This window comes from Andrena cerasifolii, chromosome 3 (genome assembly GCF_050908995.1).
Source record: "Andrena cerasifolii isolate SP2316 chromosome 3, iyAndCera1_principal, whole genome shotgun sequence".
NCBI lineage: Eukaryota > Metazoa > Arthropoda > Insecta > Hymenoptera > Andrenidae > Andrena > Andrena cerasifolii.
Window position 1 is genome coordinate 2,265,887 of NC_135120.1, and position 24,074 is coordinate 2,289,960.

General features: G+C 41.3%; 4 long non-coding RNA genes across 6 annotated transcripts; 2 read left to right on the forward strand and 2 right to left on the reverse strand.

Annotated features, from left to right (window-relative positions):
* Nucleotides 1-2,364: 2,364 nt before the first annotated feature.
* LOC143367079 (uncharacterized) lies at nt 2,365-4,578 on the reverse strand. Of its 3 annotated transcripts, none has more exons than XR_013084928.1 (4): nt 4,289-4,578; nt 3,359-3,655; nt 2,807-3,081; nt 2,365-2,728 (listed from the first exon to the last, which is right to left on the reverse strand). It is a non-coding gene; the product is annotated as an uncharacterized LOC143367079 (long non-coding RNA). The 3 variants fall into 3 exon arrangements; XR_013084927.1 differs by having other exon boundaries at nt 2,807-2,871; nt 2,936-3,081; nt 3,359-4,575; XR_013084926.1 differs by having other exon boundaries at nt 3,359-4,578.
* On the forward strand, nt 4,562-5,405 carry LOC143367103 (uncharacterized). The gene is made up of 3 exons (XR_013084965.1): nt 4,562-4,648; nt 4,962-5,029; nt 5,109-5,405. It is a non-coding gene; the product is annotated as an uncharacterized LOC143367103 (long non-coding RNA).
* A 3-nt stretch (nt 5,406-5,408) lies between these two features.
* LOC143367088 (uncharacterized) lies at nt 5,409-6,628 on the reverse strand. Its single transcript, XR_013084948.1, has 3 exons — nt 6,136-6,628; nt 5,574-5,636; nt 5,409-5,488 (listed from the first exon to the last, which is right to left on the reverse strand). It is a non-coding gene; the product is annotated as an uncharacterized LOC143367088 (long non-coding RNA).
* A 12,585-nt stretch (nt 6,629-19,213) lies between these two features.
* Nucleotides 19,214-21,081, forward strand: LOC143367368 (uncharacterized). Its single transcript, XR_013085026.1, has 6 exons — nt 19,214-19,369; nt 19,527-19,878; nt 19,969-20,134; nt 20,401-20,680; nt 20,775-20,917; nt 21,019-21,081. It is a non-coding gene; the product is annotated as an uncharacterized LOC143367368 (long non-coding RNA).
* The last annotated feature ends 2,993 nt before the right edge of the window (nt 21,082-24,074 follow it).

Consider the following 24,074-nt stretch of genomic DNA (forward strand, 5'->3'; position numbering starts at 1 on the left):
GGCTTAAAAATCAACAATTCAAAAAGCCCGCGGCAGAATGTGTCCGTATCTATGCGAAAAGCGGGCTCCTTAAAAAACAAAAGAGCAGCGGAGGAGCTCGCCTCATCGTTGCACGTGTGAGGAAGCTCATTCTCGATCGTGACTGCCCACCGGCGACATGGATAATAATGTACCCTGATAGCCAGATCTGGACAGCAGAATCTGACGTCAGAACTGCAGCAGTCTGTGTCCGCATTTGGCTGCGTTCTGATGTGCAGAGCCTGAGGTGCAGTGCTTGATGTCAGATGGACAGCAGATGGACAGCAGATCGACAGCAGATCGACAGCAGATTTCGCCGTCTGCTAGGCAATTGCTTGGTAATTCTGGACCTCAGATAGCGCTGTTGCTGTGCCTAGCAGACGGCGAAATCTGCTGTCCATCTGACATCAGGCACTGCACCTCAGGCTCTGCACATCTAGTGATGGGCACCATCGAATAAAAACTATCGATTAGTCGATAGTAGCCAACTATTATTTTTAGTCGACTGATTTTCAGAACTATCGACTGAATCAGTTGACTAATAAAATGAAGTCGCTTGAACTATGCTATCGGTCGTATGGTGGAGTTACGGATCAATTGAATTTAAACGGCGGGAATTTTGAATAGATTTTATCACGAGATTTACTATATCAAATACATAATAGATTCATTCGTTAGCGGTATCGAATAATTCATTCGTTAAACATGTGTATATTCGATTATGTATAATGGAAACTAGTGCAACCCTACTAGATTTACACAGTTATTGGGCGAATGTTGTAAGAAATTGTGATTTTCACCACTTTTAATAGTTTGTATTTCATAGTAACGTTAACCAATTTTAATGAGATTGTCAACATGCATACAACTTACTGATATTAACGAAAGACAGTATTTTGATTTTCATTAAAGGATTAGATGAAAAAGTGGAGAAGTGTTTTTTATTATTTATTTCGCGATACAAATAATTGTAATTTTCTCAAATAGCTTTTTATGCATTATCTTCTCCAGTAATTCTAAAAGTTTCATTTTAAAAATGTCATTTACTTTTCTAGAGTGCACGAATACTTTCATTTCTCTTTTACATTAATAAGAAATTGTACGTATCAAAAGTGAAGAAGACAAACCACAACTACTTTATAACGTATTATCTCAGAATTTGGCACTGTCACTTGATGATGAAAGCATCTAAAAATCTAAATATTACGGGAAGCAAGGGTGGACTAGTATTATTTCTAACGAAAATAAAAGAATAATTCTTTAATTGTTTTACAATGTTTTTATTATTGTATAGTAATATTATTGTAATAGTATTGTAAGAAGAAAGGATAAAAACGCAAATGAATAAGGCGTAAATATTTTTAATGTTGAATCAATAATTTCAAAAAATACTGCCGATACTCGTCAGCTGAAAAGAATGATTTTTCCGTCCGAATAAGCACCTTTGTTTTCGTAAGCGCGCAACGTTCGCTTTTCAAGGGCTTGAAGTAATTTATGACTGTCGTGGCGTATTTAACACTGTCAGGCCTCGTTGTCGCTATACCATTCTTTCTAATCTGAACATGTAGTCGCTCATTGGTGTTTGCTGTAATTTTCGAATTATTTTATTGATTATATTATTTTTCAGGAGTTCATTAATATCTTGTATTAATATTATATTACTATTAAAACATAAATAATAATTTATAGGAAAAATAGTATTCTATAATTATATATATATATATATATATATATATATATATATATCTATTAATATTTGATATTAATATTAGTAATATCATTTTAATAATATTTTAATCCGTATTACATTATTTCTTTCAGAAGTTTAGTAACGTTTTGTATTTATATTGTTGTTTATGTTAATAAATTAATTACATCCTATAAAAAGCAATATTTTATAATTATATTTATCCTGTCCTATATACCGTATAATACCGACAACATTAAAATACTTATAAATTATTAAAAATAAGAAATTTTGAAATACTATGTTTTAACAATCAAAATTGAAGAAAGTAAAGAAAGTTACATATAACTGGGAGAAATTATGATTGTGGAACGTACTTTCCTATGTGACTTTCCTTGCAACAGAGAACAGAGCTAGGTATCTAAAGTATCCTTTCCAGTCAAAGGATCCCATTAACGCAGTCCGCTACGTCACAAGTAAAATAAACAAATGCCTCGATACAAGTTCAGTACGATCGGGGATTTAGTTAAAGCGTAGATTTGAACGTGTCAGCATCAGCGTATATAGTTCTAATTTTCTAAAAAATTAAGTAGTTCTAAACCAATTTTAAAAGCACTGTCTTTCTCAGTACTCAGTATTTAAATAATTCCAATAAACCATTGTTTGAATAGTGTAATAAAGTGTTTAATAAACTATTACTTATACAGTATTATAAACTATTTAATAAACTATAGTGATTTTCATTAATAGTGTATATATAGTGTAGTTAGTAGTGTGTATATAGTTGCTAGTGTATATAATACAATATGTATCGACAAAAGCGCTCACTAGTATGGAAATATTTTGAAAAAAAGACACCAACTACTGCGATGTGTCTCTTATGTAAAAGAGAATATAAAAATGCAGGAAACACTAGCAATTTGCATGAACACTTGAAACGCAAACATTTTACAGTGCTTGAAGCGAATCGAGAGCGGGATCAAGAAGCAGCAGAGTCGATAGACATCGATGAACCTGTTATACCTGGAACAGTAATACAAGATATAACACCTGTGGCATCCACTTCGAGTGCATATCTTATAGCTCAAAATGCTGACTTACCAACTACAGCGCAAAGACCGCAAGTACATTTAAGGCAATTGACCTTAAGGACAATTTCAAATGATCTGCCTCAAACAAAAATTATGAAATTAAATAATCTGGTGGTAGCCATGATATGTAAAGACTTACAAACTTTAAGTATTGTTGAGGATAAAGGATTTATTGAATTCGTCAAAGAACTGGAACCTCGCTATCAATTGCCAACTCGACGAACTTTTGGACGTTCCATTTTACCGCAAGTATATGCTGACACTAAAAATAAAATTTTGCAAAACCTGCAACAAACAACGTACGTCTCCATTACAACAGATATCTGGTCAAATTTAAACACACAATCTTTTGTCACGGTTACTAGTCATTACATTCTTCAAGACAAACTATATACGAACGTATTAGCCACTAGCATTTTAGATGAAAGACATACAATTGAATATATAACAAGTATAATACAAGATACTTTAACAGAATTTAATATAGCAGATAAAACTGTTGCAGTTGTAACTGATAATGCTGCAAATATGATAGGTGCTGTACGTAGTCTGGGTTACTTACATTTGCCATGTGCAGCACACACGTTAAACTTAGTTGTGAATGACTCAATTAGTGCTATTCCAGATATCGTTAGCACATTAAAAACTTGCCGTTCCATAGTCACCCATTTTAAAATTAGTGTTACTGCTGCAGACAAATTAAGAGCGATACAAGCCCAAATGGAATTACAGCACCTAAAATTAAAACAGGACATTCATACTCGATGGAACTCCTCTCTTATAATGTTGGAGAGATTATTTGCGTTGAGAGTTCCTTTATCTGCCGCTGTGGTATCATTACCAAAATTTCCCAGATCTTCTGAAACATTAAATGAGGAACAGTGGGAAATGATAGAAGACGTGATACCATTATTAAAACCGATAGAATATATAACCACAGATCTTAGTGCCGAAAAATATTCCACAGCCTCCAAAATTGTGCCATTAATAACTGGTATTCAAAATGCTATCGAAAATATTACACCCATGACAAGGTCTGGACATTTATTGAAAATTAATTTATTAAATAATATTGATATTAGATTTGATTACATAGAGACAAATAAAATTACACGTGCAGCAACTATACTAGACCCCCGATTTAAAACAGCAGTTTTTCAAAATAATATTAACGCACAAACAGCAAAGACAGCCATACATTCAGAAATTAAAACTTTATTAAATGTTATGAATAATGAAAATAGGGTTATAAATCCACAACAAGACGAAGAGTCACCGGATCAAAATTCAGGATTCTGGAATTTTTATTTAAATAAAGTTTCGCACTTAACCAGAAAATGCTCCACGCCTTTAGAAAGTGCAGAAAATATAACAAAGCAATATTTAGAACTGCCGTATGAAAACATTAAAAGTAACCCTATAGAATTTTGGAAGACCCATAGACACACAATGCCCAAATTAAAAAAAATAAGCGAAAAATATTTATGTACACCTGCAACTTCTGTACCCTCAGAAAGAATATTTTCGAAAGCTGGCCAGATTATGTCCGAAAGGAAAAATAGATTGTCCACAAAAAATTTAAATCAATTAATTTTTTTAAATTTTAATATGGAATAACGGAGTAGGTCAAAATATCAGATATTTCTTTAAACAATTTTTTAGATGAAATTCTTTTATACTTAAATCCATAATATACCCATATTTATTCTAGGTGAAGGAAGAAATACACAAATTGTTGCGGCGTAACGCACTATGATCTAAACATAACCACACCACTGCTAACCACTAAACTGAAATTTCAATCGACTAAAAACTATCGACAACATAGTCGATAGTATGTCGCAACTAAATAGTAAGTAGTCGATACTTTAAATTATTCGATGGTGCCCATCACTACCTCCGGGTGGAGATACGAAGTTGAAAATTGCCACAAATGTTTCTTTTTTAATAAGCTTTCGAATGATTCATCGTGAGTCGAATTCGGTTCAAGGGCACATTTGACCATCTTAACCGGCTATACCCTTTCTTTTTTAAGCATGATGACACTTTAAATATCATCAACTTTTAACGATGGGCATATATTCTACAATGTTCAAACTTTATCTCAGAATTTTTTATACTTAATTAAACAAATAGTTTTTAACTAACTTTTTGAAAATTTGCAGGGTCAAATTGACCCAGTGTGACAACGACGTTCGAAAAAGTAGGTGTGACAACCGAGGGTTTAGAAGTTGTATGTTTTTAAAATACTTTTTTAAATACTAAATTTAAATACTAATAAATTTATTGTTGTTTATTACTACTAATTTCAGGACCGTACGTGGCTCGCCACAAAAAAAGGCGGTTGGAGGGTGAGGGCGCAAAAGGATCAATCAGCAGCTATCGAAATCATGAAGAACCATGCCCTCACCCTCCACAAAATAATCTCAGAACAGTATGGCCGTGGTCGGGGCCGTGGCCGAGGCCGTGGCCGAGGACGTGGCCGAGGCCGTGGTATGGAGCGGGGTCGGGGCCGTGGCGGCGGCCAATAATTAACAAATAACAAACAAAAAAATTTTCTATTTTATTATAAGCAAAAAATAAATATAATTACTATTTTATAGATAAAATGTGTGGTTATTTCATTTGCTCATGGAGCAGGATTACTTTCTCTTTCAGCTGTTGAAATAATTCTCTTCGTCTGCATCGTTCACTGAAAAATAGGACACATTTATTAATTATTTACAAATTATCACACATGCTCATATGTTAAGATCATTGAATATGCAAAACACTACCTGAAAATTTGTGCGTATATACTCTGACATAGATCACTCTGCATCATCTTCTGCTTCGATTTTCTGTAAATATATATAAAGCCACATTTTAGTTATACAACTTAACGTAGAACTTCCTTATGTAGAAATAGAGTGGCCTTCTGCTAAAGTGAGTGTAGAGACTACATAATGTGTCCGAAGGAGGTGAGAGTGTATGGCAGAAAGTCTTGTTGCAGGAAATTTAAATGCTAATTGTAATAATTCAGCGAAAATGAACGAACAGATCCAATATTTTTAACACACAATTTATTGGTGTTGGAATAAAATTAATTTAGTATGTTTAGTGGTGAATTGAAATATTATTAATGGGAATCTAAAAAATTAATGAATTAATGAATAGCGTGGCAACTAGGTACTGTGGATTTTATTTCACAAAAGATTGAAAAGCATCAAGGGAGATGTGTTTTCAGCGTACTTTCTTTACTAATTTGACTTCCTCTACATTGCAAGCAGTTCACCATAAATAATCTATTTTCTGAATAATGCTTAATGCTATGTCTTTTGACAAATTTTGGCGATTTACCTTATTTAACAAGTTTCCAGAAACTTGTGCGAAACAAGATGCTCTGTCTATCTATGTAATCTTCTCCGGACAACCTCCAAGCCTGTGACTCTACATAAGAAATCTATTAAAAATATTTTGGTTACTTGCCTAGTTAATTGAGACAATAATTCAGTCTCCTATATATATTTTGTACATGCATGGTACAAATTTCCAGAAACTTATGTGAAAGGAGATGCTTCTCTGTCGAACCTTCTCCGAACAACTTCCAAGTCTGCGACTCTACATAAGAAATCTATTAAAAAATTTTGGCGAGTTACCTTGTTAATTGAGACAATAATTCAGTCTCCTATGTGGTGTAAAAACTCGTGACATTTCAAATTTGGACAACTTACCTTATTTGACACTTGGCAGATTATGATAGTTTGACACTTGGTAGGTTATAAAATTCAAAATAGTATACATAGGTATATAATATATATATGTACAATGACGGACGACGATCCCTGCCGAATGATTCCGAGAGTCGACGAATCGACGAACGAAACATGTGTTTGTTCATCGGTGTGCGTGTAACGCGTATACGCATTATGTTTGACGAAAAAATTCCTTGGAGAATCAGAATCAGAAGAAAAACCATATCGTAACTGACAGATCCATGAGACGATATTACGATATCTCTGTTATGCGAGGACCGATTTTATTGAAATTGGTCTTATTCGAAAGCTTATATGCGGTTTACATAAGAAAAATGCCTTTAAATTTAGAAAATATTGCAGGCGTGATGAGATATTAAGGAAATAAGTTTCAGGTTAGGTTGGAATGGCTCCGCGACGAGTAAAGGTACACGGTAGCGACATCGACATATACAGGGTGTCTTTCCTGTATGTACTTGGCGTCGAGACGCTACCGCGTCTCTAGATATGTTAATAATAATCATTTGCGTACACCGTATAACAGGGATGCACAGACTTATTAAGACCAAGGGGCACATAGATTCACTGTGACTTATGGGAGAGCCGTCAAAAAACATGAAGGTTACCTATCATATATTCCCTGATAACCAGATCAGGCAGCAGGATCTGCCGGCAGCTGCGATGCAGCCTACGTCCGCATTCAGCTACGGTTCTGCCGGCAGGGTCTGCTTGTCAGGGTCTGCCGGCCGATCGACGGCAGATCGACGGCAGGTCCTGCTGCTCGCCTGACACATCCAACAGCGCCATCTGAAGGCCACAATTGCCAAAGAATTTCCTACGCGTGACGTCACATGGACCAACGTGCATCCCTACTCCACATGACCAACAAGCAGATTCTACAGTTTATTAAATAATTAATTCTACTTATTTCAAAAAGTATTTATTCTTTCTTTAATAATATACAGGATCAATGATTACAATTGTTACAAAATAATATAAGCGCATATAAATCCAAAGAGGGACTTTCAACATTTACATTTACAAATCCACGTCCCGTAACCACTGGTAATCTCATCCATCAATATCCAAACAAATCATCTCGGCGTATCCAGAAGGCAAACGTAATTATGGAATTGAATAATTTCTAATTATCTACGTCGCGGACATCGAGATTCGCATTATCTAGAAGACAGAAAAGTAGGATTATGCGCGAAGTGCGAATGTTCAGCGTCTTGTTTAGTAGATAATAATTTAAGACATATTTTCTTATAAATTTTAATGTTCGCAGGAGCATGTATGATCGCCTAGACTGTGTACTGTGTGGAGATGGAGCTGAAGTAAGTATCGCATGTATTCTGTTTATTCATACGTTACGTTTAATTTTATGCTAATATTATATTTGTTTTCAGCGCTAACACAACGCGGAACATGGTGATTCTACACAAAAAAGAAGTCGAAAATACTGAATGATATTTCCTGATATCGCCCCTACTAGGTACCAGTCATTACGGGACGTGGATTTGTAAATGTAAATGTTGAAAGTCCCTCTTTGGATTTATATGCGCTTATATTATTTTGTAACAATTGTAATCACTGATCCTGTATATTATTAAAGAAAGAATAAATACTTTTTGAAATAAGTAGAATTAATTATTTAATAAACTGTAGAATCTGCTTGTTGGTCATGTGGAGTAGGGATGCACGTTGGTCCATGTGACGTCACGCGTAGGAAATTCTTTGGCAATTGTGGCCTTCAGATGGCGCTGTTGGATGTGTCAGGCGAGCAGCAGGACCTGCCGTCGATCTGCCGTCGATCTGCCGGCAGACCCTGACAAGCAGACCCTGCCGGCAGAACCGTAGCTGAATGCGGACGTAGGCTGCATCGCAGCTGCCGGCAGATCCTGCGCTCTCCTGGCAGACCCTGCTGTCAATCTGCCGGCAGACTGCAGGCAGATGGCTATCAGGGTTATTTGTATTATTTATATGTATCATATATTATGACTTATTAAAATTAAAATAACACATGAGGAACGGGTTTGCGGGTAACACATGGTTTGGGGGCGAATGTGCACCTCTGGACAAGTGGAGATTTGTTAAGACAAACGTGCTACAAAATTGTTTATAACTTTGAAAATGATGTTTCAACGATTCCATTGTATATTGCACGTATTAGCATGGACCTACCACTACTCTGCCGCTTTGGCAGCATCTACCCAAATGGTGGGGCCTGGTCCACTGCGCACCCCTAAACGCAAACAAACACAATCCGACGTTTAAAGGGACAGAAGGTAGTGCAAGGTGGTTGACCTAGTTCGGGCCACTGTGCCAGACCCCAGCATTCGAGTACATACTACCAAAACGGGAGAGTAGTGGGTGGGCCCATGCCTATACGTACAACGCTATATAATCGAATCGTTGAAACATCATTTTCAATGTTATAAACAATTTTGTAGCAATTTTTTTTAACGAATTCCCCCCCCCCCCCAACCAGTGATCATTACTTTTTGAACTCCTTGTATATTAAGTCGATCTGCGCATGCGTTAATATTATTGTTTGAATACGATTTAATTGAATTATTTTGTAATCATAATTCATGAAGTAATTCAATTGTAATTCTGCACATCTCTGTGCAATTGTAATACCCATATACTTAGTCACCCTAATAAACTAAAATTTCACAAAAATACAACCATATGTTTCCTTTTTATTGTCTGTGTCCATTGTAAAATTATATTCAGTTTCTTGTTTACCTTCAGTACTACATTGAAATGATATTTCCACGTAGTTGGAGCCACAGAGGCTCCCTAAGAATAAAAGTTTGCAGTGACAGCATTTTAAAAAACTGTTCGATTTCTGCTAGACATTTAGCTTGTTTTCCTTGTGTAGAATTAATTGTTTACAAGATAGAAACTCGTCCGTGGTTCCAGCTATACCGAATTTTTTGAGGAGTGTAGTAATAAAATAAATGAGATCATAAATAAACTTACTTGATTGCTAGGCTGCGTCTCGGTGTCGTCCATGTCCTGTACGTCGATAGGTTGACATTCCATTTCTTCGGGTTCGTCCCGCATCGCTTCCGGCTCGTCCGGGAGAGATGTCTCCTCCTCGATATTCGTGACACTCGCCGTTGGGATGTCCTGATCTTTTGTAAAGTGTAGAAAATCGTAGTACCAAAGTGATGGCACGTGTACATCTTCGGCCCCGTTCCCAGATCGTGTAGATGCCACTACTTTTCGAAATTCTTTGCGATATGTCCCACGCAAAGATTGAATTTTTTTACTTACGAACTCTCTGTCCGCATTGGGGAATATCGTTTTGCAATATGTTATTAATTTTTCGTAACAATCGTTTCTTAAATTGCGATTTTTATACTCCTTACTCCTCACTTTCCATAGAGAAGGCATTGTTTTGTATGAGGTAATTAACCCTGTTACTGCCTTCTTACTCCACTTTGTATCGTCCATCCTAATTTTATCAGTAATCACCAAGCAAATCACTGACGTAACAGAACTATACGAACGTATTGACACTTTGACTTTTCGTTTGATTCTGACTTTTCTCCGTGCATTCACTTAAAACGTAAGCATTGGTTCCTCCCTCCATAGGTCAAATTCCTAGCGGGGGTGGTCATGGCAAAATGCAATTGGTTAAGACGTGACAAAAGGGGCTGATTTGAGCCCAGGAGGAAATGCAAAACGCTTTCGTCCTTCTGCCCAAACGGCGGTGGTGTTATAAAAATCAGGAGTTGTAAATACGCCTTTAGTTTATGTTTCGTTGCCAGATGTGCAAGCTTAGCGAGGTATTTCCTTATTTGACCATTGTCCTGTGATTCTCAACGTTTAGTCCAGCAATAAAGACGTCGTGGGCTGAAGCCCATCAGTGACGGCTTGCGGAGAGTCCCAGGAGTAGGGCAATTAGAATGGTCACCGGTGGAACCCGCCGTTGGAGCAATATACTTTTGTCACGCCTTAACCAATTACATTTTGCCATAACCACCCCCGCTAGGAATTTGACCTAAAGAGGGAGGAACCAATGCTTACGTTTTAAGTGAATGCACGGAGAAAAGGCAGAATCCATTAGTATTAGTACGTTTATTACGATTACTTTCCTTATATTTATTTTCTTTTTATTAGGTTCTTTGCTTGTTCTGGTCATCGTTCGGACCACGGAATGCCTACTCCTTTTATAATTTGTATTGTTTGTGTAAAAGTAGTCCGATTTGCATGATATTTGTGATCATTTTAATTAGGAGAACGCCAGGAATCCATTAGTGTGGCTTTCATATCGATACGACGAAGAAAGAATTTCTTAATACGCTGTAATGAATATTTCACCCTCGACTGAGGGTCGCCGACCTTGATTCGCTGCGGTCGGCCAATACCTGTTTCAGAAAAACTGTATACTTTATTCTTTATCGTATCGATATGGAAGTGATACCGATGGATTCTTTACGTTTTTCAAATGAAAATTATACCAAATTTCATGTAAATCGGACTATTTTTGACGAAGTTATGGAAATCAATTTATTATGAAGATTCCTTAATTACAATACGATTTGTGTAGTTTTTTGGACCATTTTCATCGGGAAAACATAAGGAAACAATCCACGTCACTTTCGCCAAGATCCGGTGCGAAATGTAGAATGTTTGATTCGCCACGTCTTAGGGAGCAACATGGTACGGCCCCCCTGGTCTCGAGGGTCGAAGTCTCGAGGATCGAGGCACGGCTTATCGACGGCGTTGCGTCTGGAGTCTTGGCTGCCAGGATCGGCTGCCAGGCTCGTCGCGTGCCTCAGACTCGTCCGCACTGTCGGAAATCCTGAGGCGCGCAACGAGCCTGGTTTCAAGTATCGTTTTTTCCTTTCCTAACTACCTTTTCTGTCTCTTATGAAAACTCTTCTGGATTCGAGGTTTGCACGCGGGCAGGAGCGTGGTGCTTTCTGGCGCGCGGGCAGGACTGTGATGCTTTCTTGCTGCGCGCCACGCAAGAGCGTGGGTGAAAAATTTGACCTGCATCACGAGCAATCAGAAGACTACCCCCCTTCTTCAAAACATCTTGTATATCTTCTATCATCTTGTCTCATATTACATCACTTCATCATTTATCTTAGATATAGCATCACTTGCATACCTATATGTATTTATCGTCTATCAATATTAGTTTTTATATTAAAACAAGCAGTGACATGGTAATTATTGCCGTTTATAGTAATATTTATGATCGTCACAACAGTGAATGTGTTAACTGCAATTTCATTTGCCATCGCATTGCCGGGGAAACATTTGGACATTTTTTAATGTACCCTTGTAAAATTTTACACTCGTTATAACTGAGTCATAAACCATTTCCAGAATTTATAACACCTTCAGGTCAACCAAATTTAGCTTTGTAAAAACAGATGTTTCAGTGTACCCTGCAGTAACAGCATTTATGGTATCCTTTGTAAGCCAGGTATATCGAGGAATTTGTATACTTTTCGCGAACGTATATCGCGATCGTGTCTTGTCGATCGTTTCGCAGATCGATAATATACATCGAACAGGTAGTACACAATACACCACTGCGGTGGATCGTGTAAAAAGCATGTGGAGTCGACGTAGAAACGGGAGCCAGAACTCGCTATCTCTAAGTAGTGACGGGTACGACCTTCTGGCCCGCGCGAAGGAGCGCCACGATCCGGCCTCACGTACTTTTGCGGGCCGCGCGGCGTGTGGCGCGCCGGCCCGCGCGCCGGACCGCGCGCAAGACCGTCCGTGTAAAGGGCCCTAACGAGTGGCCTCCGAGCCCGGGCCCAGCGGGGAGCCTCCGAGCTTCCACCGAGTTCGGCGGAAACTTGCCGGCGCCGTCCATAAGCATATTATAGAGGCTCGGAAGGCTCGGAAGGCTCGGAAGGCTCGGAACGCTCGGCTCGGTCGCTGTATAAACCGACCTTTAGAGTGTAAAACCGTTTGAGAGCAGCACTCCGCGACTCACCAATATGATCCTTTCGTCCATTGAAAGGCAAACTAACAATATAGCGACCTGATGAATCGCGCGATGTGTGATTGACGAAGTGTCTCTCACATTCCAACGGACAAACGGGTCGACTTTTGATACTGAATTAGATAAATTATACGAAGAATTGTTATCCAATAACTTTATTAACCTAACGGGGGAAGGAGAAATACGATGCTTTTGTCAAAATAATCATACAATCAATATTAGCAAGTACTCCGAAAAAACGCACGCTGCGTAATAAGAGAACCCAAAATCCAGTACCGTGGTGGAACGCTGAATGCGATAAGGTGAAGAGATTGAGAAGAGCTGCTTATAAAAAATAGGAGGATAGTAAACGTTTTGAGGATTTAATCGCGTACAAAAAAGTTGCTGCACTAGCCACAAGAACTTTTTAAAAAAAATAAGAGATTATTTAAAAAAAATTCGCGAAAACAATTGACTTTCGTCATAATACAAGATACGTCTGGGAAAAATGTAAAATCCTAAAAAAAAAACAAATGGCTAAAAGTGCAACCATCTCACACTACCGAAAACCTCCAATCAAATGAAAAAATTAGTATAGCTTTAGATAAAATAAGCCCGCCGTGGGCAATTACAGACCCAGGGTGGGTTCCATGTTGTTATAAAAATGACTTTTTTGACACTCATTTTGATTATGCTGAATTTAATATGGCCTTACTCTCCAGAAATTATAAGTCTTCACCTGGAATAGACGGCATAGATTATGACATATTAAAAAAGCTCCCAATAAGATACCACCTCATCCTTCTAGACATTTTTAACGAAATGTTTGAGACCAATAGCTATCCTAACAGCTGGAAGGAATCATTCATCCATTTCATAAATAAAACCGATAATCAGGACGTTAGGCCAATCTCTCTGACCTCCTGTTTCTGCAAACTGTTCGAATCGATTATAAAAAAAAAAACAGGCTCCAATGGTGGTGCGAAACGAACGACATCATACCTAAAAGCCAATCTGGCTTCAGAGTAGGAAAATCATGCACAGATAATCTTATGAACATAACAGTACAAGCAAACATAGCAATAGCTAATCATAAGCATTTCCTGGCGGCCTTTTTAGACGTCAGGAGAGCCTTTGATAATGTCAACTGCGATATTCTTCTATCAAAACTTGTAGAAATAGGCTGTTCAGAAAATGTAATAAGATTTATTAAATTCATCACACATCAAAGAATTATCTTTACAGAAAAAACAGGCGAAAACTATCAAACCGTTTTTAAAGGCGTAGCTCAAGGAGGGGTGCTCAGTCCACTGCTATACACCATATACGTTAGGAATATCGCTAGCGAAATTCCAAAAAGCATCATGGTCTCAGAGTTCGCTGATGACATAGCAGTGTACTCTGGGGTCTCTCCGCTGATAAAATGCAGAAACTTAATTGAAAAAACTGTCCAAAGTGTTAAGAAAAAATTACTTGATTTAGGGCTAGATCTTCCTCCACAAAAAACTATATTGTTACATTTTAACGATAAAAACATAAAACCAGGTGAAATAGAAATGAAAATTGACCAATATGCTATCAAATCAAGCGAAACTGTCAAATTTTTAGGAGTCATTTTTGACTACAAACTGAGTTTCGTCCCACAAATCAATCACATACAAAAAAAATGTCTGAAAGCTCTAAACATCTTTAAATATTTACGTGGTACTTGGTGGGGATCTGACCCGGTAAAGCTCATCACCTTATACAAAAGTCTTGTTCGTTCAATTGTAGATTATGCAAGCTTCATTTATTACCCTAATCGAAAATATTACAGCCAGAAAATCGAAAAAATAAAATACAATGCAATAAGAGCCGCCTTAGGATATCGCAAAAATACGCCAACCAACGTATTACTGGTCGAATCTAAGCTTCCTCTTCTTGAAGAAAGAACGAAATACCTAGGCAAATGTTTTATTAGTAAAGTGCTAGCCAACGAGAAATCACTCACGCAACAAAGCATTAGGAGGTACAATTCTGTTATTAAAAAAAAAAGAAATACAAAGGTAAAATAAAGATAATAAATTTTTGTCTGGAAGAAATCATAGACAATAGCTGTAAACAAATTTTCCCGTATGACCTGTATGCCCACGATTACAGAACTATACTTAAAAGTATAAAATTTGAGACGGAACTCGAAATCAATTTAAAAAGTTCACCAAATCCCAATGTTGACATGAGCGAATTTCTGAGCTCTCAAGATGCATACGCCGTGTATACTGATGGCAGCAAAATGCTAAACTCAAATTTTGTGGTAGCAGCCTGTGTCTATCCTAAACTGAACGTCGAAATTAAAAAGACATTAGGAAGTAATGCATCAGTATATACAGCCGAATGCATAGCTATATCAAACGCCCTAGACATTGCGCCAGACAACTCAGACTGCAATTTTCTTATATTTACTGACTCTTTAAGTGTCCTAAGTAGTCTCAAATCAACTAAATTAAAGATAAAAACCAACCCACATATTTTGGAAATAAAAAAGAAATACAATCAGTTTCACTACAATAACGAAAATAGGCACATCCAATTTTTCTGGATCCCGTCACATATTGGCATACAAGGAAATGAAACGGCGGACACACTAGCTAAAGAAGCTACCAAGGGGCAGGTATCTGAGCCTTTAACAATTCCTGTTTATAATGTTTATTTAGCGGAAGATTCGAGGAAGCAATAATAAATTTAGAAACGTAAGACACTGTTAATGGACACGAGGACAAATATAATTTAAAATTTAACGAGACACGACAGTTATAACTATATTATATGTACAAGATTCCAAGCAATAAACTATTTACAAAATGTTTAATGTGCACCACTTAACTAATAAGAACTTAGAATTCAAGCAAGAGATGAATCTAAGCAGCAACCGTTAAGCAGCTAATAAGCAAGCAAAGCGTTAGTGAATTCGAAGCACCAGCAAGAGAAGCGCGTAGCAAATTTCCGAAAAACTTGTGTCGTTGCCGAGTCGCGAACAGAGAGAGCCTTCCAGGAATCGCGATCGGTTTTCCTGGAAGGAAGAGCCTTCCCCTTCCATCGATTCGCGAATCGATGGAAGGGGCCATGATCGCTGCTCCACATGAGCAAGCGCGTCGTCACCAACTGCCTAATTAATGCTCATCATTACGAGATGGCGTTGAAATGTCGATTCCTTGAACATTTCCCGCCCGCCATTCATCGTCCCGATGAAGAAGTACAACAGACGGCACTTGTTGATTAGACGGTTGGATTGGTCAGTGGCTCCGCTTCGCTCATGTGGAGGCGTCAGGCAATCGCAGTTGTACGTGCAGTGAGTGATCTATTGCGCAGTGGACGGTTCCTGTACAAACGGTAAGAACACGAGTTTACAAATAGGTTGTGTAAATTCTGAAAGAGCAGTTTTAAGTGTTACGACGCGTGTCAACCCATCTGCGCCGGCATGAAGGTTGGTGACTCTCGCCAGTGGCCATCGAGCAAGAGACGATAGTTCCGACTTGATGAGGCACAAGTCGCCCACGCGTGGCTGCGGGTGCTGGTGAGTCCACTTATTACGGGCCTGTAGTGATTGCAAATATTCCGTGGCCCACCGCTTCCAAAACTGCATCCTCATCTGCTGCAGGAGATGCCACCTTGAAAGTCGGTAGGCGGGGACGTCGTCGGTGACGGGATCGGGCAAACTCAGCAAGGCGTCTCCGACCAAAAAATGGCCCGGAGTCAGTACTGTCAGGTCCCCTGGGTCGTCGCTCAAAGCTTGTAGTGGACTTGAATTCAGGCAGGCCTCGATTTGGTGGAGCAGCGTCGACATCTCCTCGAAGGTAAGATGTTGTTCTCCTATCACCCTCCTTAGGTGATGCTCAGTCGATTTAACAGCTGCTTCCCATAGACCTCCGAAGTGTGGGGCAGCGGGGGGGGGGGGGGGTGAATCGCCACTGAATACCGTCCTTCAAGAGGGTAGAGTGGATGCGGTCATGTCCAGAGGTAAGGTGGCCTAGCATATCCCGGAGCTCTCGGGTTGCTCCCACGAAGTTGGTTCCCCTGTCGCTCTGGATAGTAGCACAGAGTCCTCTCCGTGAAGTGAAACGCCGCAGAGCGGCAATGAAGGCTTCTGTGCTGCAATCTGAAACCAGCTCCAAGTGAACCGCGCGAGTGCCTAAACATATAAATAACGCCACATAGCCTTTGTGGGTGCGTTGACCCCTGACTCTTGACCATAGCAAGGTCAGCGGTCCGGCATAGTCCACGCCGAAATGTAAAAAAGGCCGTGCTGGTGTCACGCCGGCTGCTGGTAGATCCCCCCATTAATTGTTGACCTGTTGTAGAACGCCAGCGGATGCAGGTTGTGCAGCGGTGGAGGATGGCATTGACCCGCTGTGGTCCTTGGGGAATCCAGTACCTCTGGCGTATCAGGGATAAGGTAAGTTGTGTCCCTCCGTGGAGTGATCGTTGATGCGCCTCGATCACAAACAGCTCTGTCAGGCGACTGTCTCTGGGAAGTAGCACCTGATGTTGTGCGTCCAGTGGCAGAGCAGAATGGCGTAGTCGACTACCCACACGCAGGAGGCCTTGGTCATCCACGTAGGGGTTGAGTCGCAGCAGCCTGCTGCGGCTAGGTAATGGGCCTCCCTTCTCCAGCTGCTGAATTTCGGTAAGAAACTCCTGTCGCTGCACGAGGCGAAGCCAGTGCCTACGTGCTGCTTCGACCTCCGCTGGTAGCAAAGCCGGTCCTCGGGTAGCAATGTGAGTCCTTGGCAGCCACCGCAAGCACCAGGCGGTGGTTCTATGGACAAGATGTATCGATGAAAAACGGTTTAAAAGTATCTCGCCCTTTGTAGTTTCACCCGACGTCACGGTAGAAGATGTCCGGGCCTCGGAATCAGTCGTTGGCAGCGGAGACTGATTGCCGCTCTTCCATCCTGCAGACGTGGTCAACCAGTCTGGTCCAGTCCATCAGAGAGCAAATTCGGGTAGCTCGCTGGGTGGTAAACCTCGGGATGCGCAGTCAGCCGGGTTGTCCTGGCTGGAGACATGATGCCATTGAGCATCCGGGTGTGTTCGCTGTATCTCCGATACTCCATTGGCAACGTATGTCTTCCAGCGGGCCGGATGTCCTTGGATCCAAGCGAGCGTGATGGTGGAGTCGCTCCAGAGATGCACGGCTGTTCCACTCAAGCCCAGGCTCTCGTAAGTGCATGCCACTAGTTTGGTTAATAAGGCGGCAGCACACAGCTCCAGTCTTGGTAGTGATATCCTCTTCAATGGTGCCACCTTGGTTTTTGCATTGATCAGCTGGGTGCGGACGTTACCAGCCTTGTCGACGACTCGAAGATACACCGCTGCAGCATAGGCACGTTCTGAGGCATCGGCGAACCCGTGGAGCTCCTGAAGCAGCGATATTGGATGCACGCCGAGCCAGCGAGGAACTGTGACACGGTTCAATCCAGGCAGCTCCTCCAGGAACTGCATCCAGTATCTGGCCTCGGTAGGTGGTAGCGGCGTGTCCCAGTCTAAGTTGAGTAACCAAAGAGATTGCATGAATATTTTGGCGTTGACCGTTACTGGGACACCAATCCCAGCGGGTCGAATATTCTAGCGATAGTGGATAGAACCAAGTGCCGTGTGACTCCGCACCCCGTTGTTGTAGGTTGGACCTGGACCCGGAAACAGTCATCGGCCAGACTCCAGTGTACTCCCAGCGCTGTGTGGGTTGTCCCCGGTTGCCATTGACACTCCGGAATGGCGTCTCCGGAAGGTACTTCCTCCATCAAGGTGGGTTGGTTGGATGCCCATTTCCTCAAGTTAAAACCGCCCGCCTTGCAGAGGTCGCGTAGCTCGGTTTGTAATTTTAATGCCTCTGGTATAGAGTCCGCACCTGTCACGACGTCGTCCATATAGACATCGCGTTGCAAAACTGTCGCCGCTCCGGGATAACGGGATTGCTCGTCCAAGGCAAGCTGGCGTAGTGTCCGTATAGCCAGGTAAGGAGCACATGCCAACCCATAGGTAACCGTATTCAGCTGGTAGTCCTGGATGTCACTGCTGTCCTTTTCTCTCCATAGAATCCGCTGATAGCGGCGGTCGTCCGGGTGGAGCAGTATCTGCCGACACATTTTCTCGATGTCTGCCGTGAGGCAGACACGTTGGATACGCCAGCGGAGAAGTAGCTGATGCGGGACTGGGTAGGAGATTCGGATCCACCATCAGGGCATCATTCAAGGAGTGACCGGTGGTAGTGTCATATGATCCGTTAAATACCACCCTTAGCTTAGTGGTCGTGCTGCTTTCCTTCCAAACTTCATGGTGAGTTAAGTAGTAGGCCGGTCCTAGTGAATCATTACGTATTTCAGACATGTGCATGAGTTGCTTATACTCACGCATGAATGACTGGTAAGCCTCTGCGAAAGCCGGTTCCTTCGTGAATCTAGATTCCATCTTTAGTAGCAACCGTCGGGCCCCAGGATGCGACTCGCCGAGCTCCACTGCTTCTCGGAATGGCAGCCACACCATATAGCGCCCTGATGGCAGTCGTTCATGAGTGGTCCTAAAGTGTTCTTCGCAACTCTGTTCCTCCGTGGTATAGGCAGATGATACGACAAGTTCTTCCTGTTCCCAGAAGCGCCGCACCAAGGACAGAAGGTCTCCCTCGGCGGCACATTGATGCGTCGAAATCGCATGTTGGTTAGTAGTCCGCTCAGCCTCCCTCGTAGCTGGTCCGGATATTATCCAGCCCAACTTTGTTCTTTGTGCTACAGGCTCGTCGGAGCGCCCTCGCCTGATGCCGTCGAGCAGTGTGAGGGCAAAGGCGTCGGCTCCCAGCAGCTGTTCAATTGGCCCGTCGGAGTCGTAGCTGGGGTCCGCCAAGGTCAGGTCTCGCAAATATGGCCATGCCGCGGTCCGGCTGTCAAGGCGCGGCTGGTAAGACGTGATTCTCGGCAGCACCAGCGCAGCTATCACGTGTTGTTCTGAGGATCCGGAATGAGCCGTGAATTCTAATTTTACCTTGCCGCGGATCCGTTCAGGTAGTGGAGTCCCGACACCGATCAGACGAATATTGACAGGGCTTCTCGGAAGGCGTAATTGCTGAGCCAGTGCCTCTGTGATCAGCGATACTTCGCTACCTTGGTCGATGAGGGCACGCACCAGCCTTGAACCGCCATCAGCGTGGCGAACCTTGACGCGAGCGGTGGCCAGCAGCACGGATGATAAGCCTCTGGAGCCGCAGCTGGAAGTATTCGTCGTGGCACTCTCAGCTGTTCTGGAACTAACGCTGGCCTCATGGATCGTCGTGTGGTGCCTCCCGTTACATTGCTGGCACCGGCGGTCAGATCGGCAGTCCCTCACTTGATGATGACCCAGGCAATTGTAATACAAGTTAGCATCTTGCAGAACAGCTCAGCGCTCTGACGCTGTCTTGGTTTCGTAGACGCGGCAGTACAATAAAGAATGGTTCTCCTTGCACAGGTGGCAAGGTTCCTGTGCTCGCTTCGCTTGGCTCACCTGATGAAACTTGGTTGTCTTCTGGGTGGCCGTTGACCTCCCAGAGCGGCTCTCTGGCCCCTTACGTTTTTCCTCCAAGGCCTCAAGCGTGTTAACGCGACCCTCCAGAAACTTCTGTAATTCAGCGAAGGTAGGTGGCAATTTCGTTTGACCGATGAGCGTCTCCCACTCGTATCTGGATTGTGGATCTATCAGCTCGACTATTAGATGCATTAGCCAGTCGCTACTGGCGTCGAAGGGCCGTTTCATGGCCTCGAGGGCCTTCACTGAGTCGCAGACGGTGTAAAATAAACGCTTGAGCTCTGGTCCCAATTCACGTGCGATGGGTGACAGATTGAATATAGTATTCATCTGCGCTGTAACCATTAACCGCTGATTGTCATAACGATCCTACAGCAATTGCCAGGCAGCCTCAAAATTCTCCTCCCTTTCAGGCATATTGCGGAGGAGCAGTTCAGCGTCTCCAGTTAGGGCGCCTCGGAGATAATGCAATCGTTTCGCATCCGTCAGGGTCGTGTCTCGAATAACTAGCGAACGGAAGAGACCTTGAAAGGATGGCCAGTCCTTAGGTTTGCCAGCGAAGGTGGGCAACGGTATTCGAGGAAGCAAAGCTTTTGAACGGACGGCCGCAGCAGGAGAATCGGCTGTTCTTTCGTCGCTCGCTAATCGCTCCAACGTTCGCGTGGCAATGCGTTCCATTTTCGTAATGTCCTCTCATTTGTCCATCAGTAGTGCTTCTTGTGTACTGAATATCTCCTCCATGATTGCAGGCGACAGATTCCTATCCTTGAAGTAGTCATTGCTTGCAAAAGCTAAGTCGGTTGCCGCCAAGGCCCACAGCTGATTATGCTGCAGCTCGTATTTCGCCCAATTCTTTCGGAGCGTCTCTAATCTAGAGGCCACATTGCCCTTGGTAATATTATTCGCTCCTAGCTTTTTCAAATTCTCGAATGATCGAGCAATTCGACTGTTAATGTCGCGCTGACTCGTTATGAGGTGACTCATTGTTTGCAGGTGTGGAGGTCACGCGCGACGGTTGGACACTACCGAACCTTTTGAACACTACCGAACTTTCGCGAACTGCTTCACAGGCACTGATCTCCGGCTCGAAGGACCAAAAAATGTTTATAATGTTTATTTAGCGGAAGGTTCTAGGAAGCAGTAATAAAATTAGAAACGTAAGACACTGTTAATGGACACGAGGACAAATATAATTTAAAATTTAACGAGACACGACAGTTATAAAAATATTATATGTACAAGATCCCAAGCAATATACTATTTACAAAATGTTTAATGTGCACCACTTAACTAATAAGAACTTAGAATTCAAGCAGGAGATGAATCTAAGCAGCAAGCGTTAAGCAGCTAATAAGCAAGCAAAGCGTTAGTGAATTCGAAGCACCAGCAAGAGAAGCGCGTAGCGAATTTCCGAAAAACTTGTGTCGTTGCCGAGTCGCGAACACAGAGAGCCTTCCAGGAATCGCGATCGGTTTTCCTGGAAGGAAGAGCCTTCCCCTTCCATCGATTCGCAAATCGCTGCTCCACATGAGCAAACGCGCCGTTGCCAACTGCCTAATTAATGCTCATCATTACGAGATGGCGTTGACATGTCGATTCCTTGAACAATTCCCTTTACGGACTATTATGAAACATTTAAGAGAAGTGCGAAAGAGCAAAGCAATCTTACTATTAAAGAACAATTTTTAACAAAAGGAAAAATATACTTCGAAACTTGCTACAGTGAAAATGCCAAACCGTGGTTTGCATATAAATATCTAAATCGGTGTCAAATAGTAACAATCAACCGCTGCAGATGCAATCACTACAATCTGTCGGCATCATTGGCAAAGGTAGGGATCGTCAAAGATCCAAAATGTTCCTGTGGCAATTATGATCAGGACTTAAATCACGTGATATGGCAATGCTCGTTATATGATGCTGAGAGAGTGGAACTGATTGCTAACCTACGACGAATCCGATTGCAATTACCTCTTAACATAGAAATGATAATTGCTAAACCGAACATACGAGTTTGTAAATACTTATGTAACTATTTGGAAAAAAGTAAATTACGTGTATGAATCCGGTGCTCATTATGTATAAATCTCTGTACAGCTAAATAAGCCTTAAGGCTTCATATGCTTCAATAAAAAAAAAAGATGCAAACGAAACTGCTGTCGGCGTGGTCCAGACGATCCCTGATGCAAATCCAAATTCGTTGCCCAGGACGCAGGTGTAGCCAGTGTTCCGTCGGAAGCTATCTGTACGGCCGCGTCGTGGTTCCGCGAAGTTCTTCCGCGTTTGGCTCCTTGGAGGTCAATCCGCTGTGATCCGCAATAAGCCGCCGTCTTATAACCGGAGACTGATGTTCGACGCATGCGATACGATCCGGAGTGCAACCTGCAATGTATCCAGGAGATAGGATCCGACAAAGTAGGATCCGTCGATGGAAAAATGCGGAACGTGATCCGGTCCAAAATGTTCGAAAGTGCAGTTCAGAGTGTAAATTCGAACTGCGGTCAGCACTGTGTAATCCACCACTCACAATGTTCAACTTATCCGGCACGAAGAACCAAATGTTGAATACTAATAGGCTCGTGTGAAACTGCCAAGCCGTAATCGTTTCTCTGATGCCAAGTTAGTGATATGGATTGATGGTAAAGAAATTACACTTGCTTTAACAATAACGAAATAGTGGACTGTATTTTAAAAGCAAAAAGAACTTTGAAGATTACCCGGAACTGCGGTTCTGGATAATCTCACCCCGCAACTCTCGAGAAACCTAAACAACTCCGCCTAAAATCAGTGTCGTTACAATTTCCCTGCTGATAAACACTCATAATTAAGGCGCTATCTATGACATGACCGTGAAAACGAGTCTGTTCAAACCTCAACAACAACATATACATATGTGGCACACCTCGCTTTTGCCATTCTACTGTATACATGAAACATATCGGAGAGCCAAAAATGTTGCCTCTGGTTATCAAATTGATAAGTTTTTAATTTTTATATGAAAAATTCTAGTAACTAAATCATATCTATCTTGTGAAGTATTCTGAGGGAGTAAATTATCTTTTATTTCAGGCCAATTAGGATTACAGGTAAAAGTGATAAATAACTCCGGTCTGCCATAATGTATGACAAACAGTGGGTCAAAACAGTATTGGCACACCCAGTTTTCTTGGAATATCTTTAAACTATAAAGTAATTTATTAATATTACCTATGTTTATTAGTGTCTTTTGACACACATAAATAGTATGTTTACTGAGAATTCTCAGTTATTTGGTATAAGGAAGTAAAGTAAAGAAATCGAAAAATCCATAGTCAAATAAGTATTGGCACACATACGATGTTATTGAGGAATGCACAATAATAAACAATATGAACAATATTGAACTTACCTAATATTTGGTGTGCATGCCTTTGGCCTTAATTACAGCCTGTAATCGATTAGGTATCGATTCGACCAGTTTTTGCGTAATTTCCGGTGAAATGTTAGACCACTCTTCTAAAAGTGTCGCTTTTAGGTCATTTTTATTTTTTATTTTCCTTTTACGGATTTTTAAATCTAAAATATGCCAAAGATTTTCTATCGGATTAATATCCGGCGATTGAGGTGATGTAGGGAGTTGTTTTGGTACATTGTATAGTAACCATTCTCTTATTTTCCTTGCCATGTGCTTCGGGTCATTGTCTTGTTGGAAAAGAAATTTTCTGTTTATGCCCATTTTTGTTGCACTCGTTAATAAATTATTTCGCTACACGTCGATATAGACGTCTGCATTCATTATGCCGTCAATAAAAACCAAATTTCCTACTCCATGGTATGACATACAGCCCCATACCATAACATGACCACCACCGTATTTCACTGTAGGAATAATATTCTTTTGATTTAATTCGGTATTCGGTTTCCTCCATACAAATCTTTTTCCATCAGAGCTGAAAAGATTAAACTTGCTCTCATCCGAGAAAATAACCGTCTTCCAAAATTCCATTGTCTTATTTATATATATTTTTGCAAAACTGAAGCGTTTCTCCCTATTCTTCTCATTAATGAAC